Source organism: Triticum aestivum, chromosome 6D, assembly GCF_018294505.1.
Source record: "Triticum aestivum cultivar Chinese Spring chromosome 6D, IWGSC CS RefSeq v2.1, whole genome shotgun sequence".
Classification (NCBI taxonomy): domain Eukaryota; kingdom Viridiplantae; phylum Streptophyta; class Magnoliopsida; order Poales; family Poaceae; genus Triticum; species Triticum aestivum.
Window position 1 is genome coordinate 58,272,588 of NC_057811.1, and position 8,533 is coordinate 58,281,120.

Below are 8,533 nucleotides of genomic sequence, written 5' to 3' on the forward strand. Positions count from 1 at the left end.
TAATAGTAGAAGTTTTGCACAAAAGTATTGGTGAGTAAGAGATATTGTTCGCGTTGGTCGCGGAGGAAGTCGGTGAGGCCTGCATTCACGGCCAATTCATAAAAATCATCATAAATCCCAGCTTCTCTCAAGAAATCATCGGAAGGCCATTCACACGGCCGAACCTCCGCAGTGCGAGGCAGATTATATTTGGGCCTCTGTGCTTCTTCACTCTGCTTTTCCTTCGAGCTTCGGCTCGATGAGCCCCTCAAAAATCTCTTCATTATTTTCTGAAAAATTCTGAAATTTTTAGTAACTTCAAACAAAAGTGAACCAAGCTCAATAAAATTGATAGCAACTACTCCTACAAGTGCCTAGAGACTATATCATGCATTAGAACTACTTGGAACCATATAAATTTGACATGCAAGCTCAAGAACATGGTCACCTAGGCAGCACAAATTTGCAATGAATAGAGCACTAGAACAAAAACTAATTGGACCAATGGAGGAGTCACATACCAAGGAACAATCCCCCCAGGCAGTTTTGTGAGAGGTGCTTTGAGCAAGGAGATCGAAAATCGTAGCAAAATGAGCTAGAACTCGTGCTTGAGCTGGATGGTGATTTTTTTGGGAGGAAGAAGAAGTGTGTGGGTGCAGGAATAAGTGGAGGGGAGCCACCATGGGCCCATGAGGCAGGGGGCGCGCCCTGGACCCTCGTGGCCAGGTGCTTGCTCCCCCTGCTGTGTTCTCAGTGCCAGATATTCTCAAATATTCCAGAAAAAATCATATTCCATTTTCAGGGCATTTGGAGAACTTTTATTTTCAGGGTATTTTTATATTGCACGGATAAATCAGAAAACTGACAGAAAAATACTATTTTTACTTTATTTCAACTAAATAACAGAAAGTAGAGAGAGGGTACAGAAGGTTGTGCCTTCTAGTTTCATCCATCTGATGCTCATCAAAAGGAATCCACTAACAAGGTTGATCAAGTCTTGTTAACAAACTCATTCCGAATAACATGGAACCGGAGAAATTTCGAATAACACTATGTTACCTCAACGGGGATATGCACATCCCCAATAATAAGAATATCATATTTCTTCTTGACAGTAGGAAGAGGAAATTCAAAACCTCCAAAAATAATCGATGGAATTTTTCCAATAGAATTGATACTGTGGACCTGAGGTTGTTTCCTCGGAAAGTGTACCGTATGCTCATTACCATTAACATCAAAAGTGACATTGCCTTTGTCGCAATCAATAACAGCCCCTGCAGTATTCAAAAAGGGTCTTCCAAGAATAATAGACATACTATCGTCCTCGGGAATATCAAGAATAACAAAGTCCGTTAAAATAGTAACGTTTGCAACCACAACAGGCACATCCTCACAAATACCGACAGGTATAGCAGTTGATTTATCAGCCATTTGCAAAGATATTTCAGTAGGTGTCAACTTATTCAAATCAAGTCTATGATATAAAGAGAGAGGCATAACACTAACACCGGCTCCAAGATCACATAAAGCAGTTTTAACATAGTTTCTTTTAATGGAGCATGGTATAGTGGGTACTCCTGGATCTCCAAGTTTCTTTGGTATTCCACCCTTAAAAGTATAATTAGCAAGCATGGTGGAGATTTCAGCTTCCGATATCTTTCTTTTATTTGTGACAATTTCTTTCATATACTTAGCATAAGGATTCATTTTGAGCATATCAGTTAATCGCATACGCAAAAAGATAGGTCTAATCATTTCAGCAAAGCGCTCAAAATCCTCATCATCCTTTTTCTTGGATGGTTTAGGAGGAAAAGGCATGGGTTTCTGAACCCAAGGTTCTCTTTCTTTACCGTGTTTCCTAGCAACAAAGTCTCTCTTATCATAACGTTGATTCTTTGATTGTGGGTTATCAAGATCAACAGCAGGTTCAATTTCCACATCATTATCGTTGCTAGGTTGAGCATCATCATGAACATCATCATTAGCATTTTCATTAGGTTCATGTTCATTACCAGATTGTGTTTCAGCATCAGAAATAGAGATATCATTTGGATTCTCAGGTGGTTCAGCAATAGGTTCACTAGAAGCATGCAAGGTCCTATCATTTTTATTTTTCTTCCTTTTAGAAGGACTAGGTGCATCAATACTATTTCTCTGAGAATCTTGTTCAATTCTCTTAGGGTGGCCTTCAGGATACAAAGGTTCCTGAGTCATTTTACCGGTTCTAGTAGCCACTCTAACAGCATAATCATTATTCTTACTATTTAATTCATTGAGCAAATCATTTTGAGCCTTAAGTACTTGTTCTACTTGAGTGGTAACCATAGAAGCATGTTTACTAATGAGTTTAAGTTCACCTTTAACATTAGCCATGTAATTACTCAAGTGTTCAATCATATAAGCATTTTGTTTTAATTGTCTACCAAAATAAGCATTGAAGTCTTCTTGCTTAACCATAAAGTTATCAAACTCATCCAGACAATGGCTAGCAAACTTAGTAGGAGGGATTTCAGCTTTATCATATCTATAGAGAGAATTTACCTTTACTACCTGTGTCAAGTTATCAAGACCGTGAGTTTCTTCAATAGGTGGAGGATTAAGATCATATGTTTCTTCAACAAGCGGTAAATTAAGACCATGTATTTCTTCAATAGGAGGTAAATTCTTAACATCTTCAGCTTTAATACCTTTTTCTTTCATAGATTTCTTTGCCTCTTGCATATCTTCAGGACTGAGAAATAGAACACCCCTCTTCTTCGGAGTTGGTTTAGGAATAGGCTCAGGAAGTGTCCAATTATTTTCATTTGTCAACATATTATTCAATAGAATCTCAGCTTCATCCAGTGTTCTTTCCCTGAAAACAGAACCAGCACAACTATCCAGGTAATCTCTGGAAGCATCGGTTAGTCCATTATAAAAGATATCAAGTATTTCATTTTTCTTCAGAGGATGATCAGGCAAAGCATTAAGTAATTGGAGAAGCCTCCCCCAAGTTTGTGGGAGACTCTCTTCTTCAATTTGCACAAAATTATATATATCCCTTAAAGAAGCTTGTTTCTTATGAGCAGGGAAATATTTAGCAGAGAAGTAATAAATCATATCCTGGGGACTACGCACACAACCAGGATCAAGAGAATTAAACCATATCTTAGCATCACCCTTTAATGAGAACGGAAATATTTTAAGGATATAAAGGTTTCTCATCATTAGTGAACAGGGTGGCTATTTCATTTAATTTAGTAAGATATGGCACAACAGTTTCAGATTCATAGCCATAGAAAGGATCAGATTCAACCAAAGTAATTATATCAGGATCAATAGAGAATTCATAATCCTTATCAGTAACACAGATAGGTGAAGTAGCAAAAGCAGGGTCAGGTTTCATTCTAGCATTAAGAGATTGCTGCTTCCATTTAGCTAATAACCTCTTGAGCTCGTATCTATCATTGCAAGCTAAAATAGCTCTAGCAGCTTCTTTTTCCAGAACATAACCCTCAGGAACAACAGGCAATTCATATTTATTAGGGGAAGAGTCTTCCTCATCACTTTCATCAATATTATCAGTTTCAATAATTTCATTCTCTCTAGCCCTAGCAAGTTGTTCATCAAGAAATTCACCAAGTGGCACAGTAGTATCAAGCATAGTAGTAGTTTCATCATAAGTATCATGCATAGCAGAAGTGGCATCATCAATAACATGCGACATATCAGAACGAGTAGCAGAAGCAGGTTTGGGTGTCGCAAGCTTACTCAAAACAGAAGGTGAATCAAGTGCAGAGCTAGATGGCAGTTCCTTACCTCCCCTCGTAGTTGAGGGATAAATTGTTGTCTTAGCGTCTTTCAAGTTCTTCATAGTGACCAGAAGATATAAATCCCAAGTGACTCAAAGAATAGAGCTATGCTCCCCGGCAACGGCGCCAGAAAATAGTCTTGATAACCCACAAGTATAGGGGATCGCAACAGTTTTCGAGGGTAGAGTATTCAACCCAAATTTATTGATTCGACACAAGGGGAGCCAAAGAATATTCTCAAGTATTAGCAGTTGAGTTGTCAATTCAACCACACCTGGATAACTTAGTATCTGCAGCAAAGTGTTTAGTAGCAAAGTAGTATGGAAGTAACAGTAACGGTAGCAAAAGTAATATTTTTGGGTTTTGTAGTGATTGTAACAGTAGCAACAGAAAAGTAAATAAGCGAAGAACAGTATGTGAAAAGCTCGTAGGCACTGGATCGGTGATGGAGAATTATGCCGGATGCGGTTCATCATGTAACAATCATAACATAGGGTGACACAGAACTAGCTCCAATTCATCAATGTAATGTAGGCATGTATTCCGAATATTGTCATACGTGCTTATGGAAAAGAACTTGCATGACATCTTTTGTCCTACCCTCCCGTGGCAGCGGGGTCCTAATGGAAACTAAGGGATATTAAGGCCTCCTTTTAATAGAGTACCGGAACAAAGCATTAACACATAGTGAATACATGAACTCCTCAAACTATGGTCGTCACCGGGAGTGGTCCCGATTATTGTCACTTCGGGGTTGCCGGATCATAACACATAGTAGGTGACTATAGACTTGCAAGATAGGATCAAGAACTCACATATATTCATGAAAACATAATAGGTTCAGATCTGAAATCATGGCACTCGGGCCCTAGTGACAAGCATTAAGCATAGCAAAGTCATAGCAACATCAATCTCACAACATAGTGGATACTAGGGATCAAACCCTAACAAAACTAACTCGATTACATGATAGATCTCATCCAACCCATCACCGTCCAGCAAGCCTACGATGGAATTACTCACGCACGGCGGTGAGCATCATGAAATTGGTGATGGAGGATGGTTGATGATGACGACGGCAACGAATCCCCCTCTTTGGAGCCCCGAACGGACTCCAGATCAGCCCTCCCGAGAGGTTTTAGGGCTTGGCGGCGGCTCCGTATCGTAAAACGCGATGAATCCTTCTCTCTGGGTTTTTTCTCCCCGAAAGTGAATATATGGAGTTGGAGTTGAGGTCGGTGGAGCGTCAGGGGGCCCACGAGGCAGGGGCGCGCCCCCCACCCTCGTGGACAGGGTGTGGGCCCCCTGACGTGGATTTTTCTTCCAGTATTTTTAATAATTTCCAAAAAGATGTTCCGTGGAGTTTCAGGTCATTGCGAGAACTTCTGTTTCTGCACATAAATAACACTGGAAAGGCTGCTGAAAACAGCGTCAGTCCGGGTTAGTTCCATTCAAATCATGCAAGTTAGAGTCCAAAACAAGGGTAAAAGTGTTTGGAAAAGTAGATACGACGGAGATGTATCAGAGCTCCATCGACATACTTGACTCACTGAATTACAGACACGGAGATGGAAAAAATACATGGAAAACACACCATAAGGATCACCCAGAACTGGTACGTCAATTCAACTTTGTTTTCTAATTGGTTTTCCAATTCCTGCATTCCCTTTATTAATGGCAAAACCCAACAATAACACCAAACCGTAATCACAGATTAAAAGGATGCACGCACTCATGAAGAAGCATTAAGGCGAAGCGGAGCTACGAGCCAACAGCGAACCGAACTGGTCGAGGATAGCAGAAACACCTAACAGAGTTTGCGTGCCAAAACAGCAGGGTACCCAATGCGGACACTTCATGGTTCAATTTGCAAAATACTGGAATGGCATTGATCTCATAAAAGATGATGAGGATTTCGATGTAAGTGAATAGTACAAGAGCAACAATTTTAATTTTTACAAGCAGCCCTACTTGAATACTTCAATTATCTCATGAAAGAAAAATAAAAGAATATCCAATGACCTCCATGCAGCAAAGCAACGTAGATGCCGAGTGGAAACCAGAGTTCCTTTTTACAGCCATATTTGGTGAAACAAACCAAGTAAAGTGCGAGGATCTACCTGGAAGAATCAAAGAATTCAAACCAGAAACTTCAAAGTTCTTTTCCACCAACAAAGGTAAGAAAACCATTTCTACTTATCCTTTTTTTTTGTAACAACCTACCCATCCCACGGTTCACCAATGTCTTTCGTATCACGAGAGCTTACATATTACAAATCTGCTTCCGCTGACAGAAACAGATGAAACAAAAAGGAAAAAAGATGAAGCACCAGTCCATACCCAAAATATTCTCATCGCTTCCAACACACAAAGGAGGCGTCCGACCTCTTCTATCTAGTCATGAGCTACAGCTGGCAGGAGGAATACAAAAAGTGAGTTGTTTTCTATTGCACCTAAAAATAGTTGGACAAAGGCCAAAAATAATGTAAAAATCTATTTCTCACTGACCGTGACCTCCAAAATTATTTTATCTCCCTGTCACAGCAAAACTATATTTAGGCGCATCCGGAGGGACAGTGAAAGCACGCAACTTACTGGAGCCCAACTGAAGGCAGTATTTGGTCCAAGACCAGCACAGGCGAACATACCACATCATATGGAAAAGAGGGTGCTCGATGACATAGCAGAAATCTGGCAAAGCAGACAAGAATCAAAAGAGAGTGGTAGAGTAATATTAGGCCCAAACTTTGCAGAGGTAAACTTTTAAGAAGCAAAATATTGTCTATATTGCAACACCTACTCTTTTTATATTGTTACACAGCTCTTTTTTCTAACAGTTTTTTTCATCGTAATTATTGTTTGCAGCATATATTGGATTTAAAGGAACACAAAACTAGTATTACAAAATTTAAAAATGAATTGCAAAAAACAAAGAATCAGCTGGTTCCCATGTATCTCAAGGAAAATCAATGGAAAAAGCTCTCAACAGCAAACATGGTAACAACCCTTTCCTCCATGACAAAATCACAAAATATGCGTTCTATTAAATTACTTTATATTAAACTGTCATCTAAGCAACAAGTATTTTTACGCAGATATTCATTCCAATGGAGCATGACCGCTATGTACTATATGTGCTGGACAAATACAAACACAAAGTTCACATTATTGATCCTCGAGAAACGACTCCAGAGGAATTTGAGAAAGAAAAGATAGACATCGATAAATTGCATCCAAAAGAAGCATGTCGAGTTCTTCAGGAACATGAAGATGCTAAAAAAGAAAGAGAAAGACAGTTTCAGGAATATCATGTTCATAAATCGGCAATCGTAAGCATTTATACATAACAATTTTTTCAGTTTTACAAGTTGCAATATTAAAACAATTAATTACAAAATGCAATATTCCCAGGTAGCTAGGTTTAAAGAAGTCTTCAACATCATACTAGGACAAACAATGAATGCCAAGGGTACAAGATGGCAGATTCATACCGTGCAAAATGTTCCAGTGATAGAAAAGGGAGAATCAACATTTGTTGTTTTAAAGCTTGCATTCCTCTACAATGGTGAAAAGTTTGTCGAAGACCTGGAAGATTTGACAGTAAGTTTATATATATTTACTTATAAACAACTTATATGCACAAACTCTAATAATATACTTCTCTTCTCGGCAGAATTTCACAAGATGAGGTCGAAGACTGGAGGGCAGAGGCAATGTACATTCTATTAAGTAGCGAGATGAATCAAGTCAAAGCTAGTGAAATGGGTGACAAGATTAGCAAGATCTTCAGCAAAAATGAAGACTAAAACTTTTGATTTAGTTCGTGAGGCTAATTCTATCTAGACGTGACAAAACAGTTTATCAATAACTCACATTTCTATGTAATGTAGTTAGAAACTGCGTGTTCATGTTGAAAAGAGAACTATTTCGACAACGGTGCCTCTTACATCATCAGAGAGTGCCAGTAAACTATAAACAACAATGCCTCTTCTTATTTGTACGACAACACTGACTCCCAAAATGAACCCTTACGCGTGAGTCTGAAAAGCACCCTCCCGTGCCTCCAGACGCGACATGGCCTTGTGCCACCAAACCCTGGGTCACCATGCCTCCGGGCAATATCCACACACACACATACCCTTACGCGTGACTCTAGAGACCACCCTCCCGTGCCTCCAGAGGTGACATGGCCTTGTGCCACCAAAGCCTGGGTCACCATGCCTCCGGGCAATATCCACACACAAACATACCAAGAGCGCCTCAACCGTGGCTAGCTCCTACGCACACGTGACTTCACATGCTTCAAACCCGTGCCTCCGGAGGCAACATACCAATGCCTTCATAGTATGCACACATGTGCATGCACGCACAAACCTATATATCGTCAACAAAGCCTAGCTCTTAAGCAGACGTGACTGCGCATGCTTCAAACCCGTGCCTTTCGAAACAAAACAGCTTGCCTTTTGCACGGCATGCTATATAAAAAATAAATGAGCCGAAGGCGAGCAGGAGGTTCCCTCGCGCCGGAGGCACCGTGTCACATCACGACGGACAATGCGCCGTACGAACCAGCACGCTGCACGACCAACACACACTTCGACCTATGCCCCCCTTTAAGATGTTTATGAAAATTAAACGAGCCGAAGGCGAGCAGGAGGTTCCCTCGCGCCGGAGGCGCCGTGTCACACCACGACGGACAACGCGCCGCACGAACCAACACGTTGCACGACCAACACACACTTCGACCTATGCCCCCCTTCAAG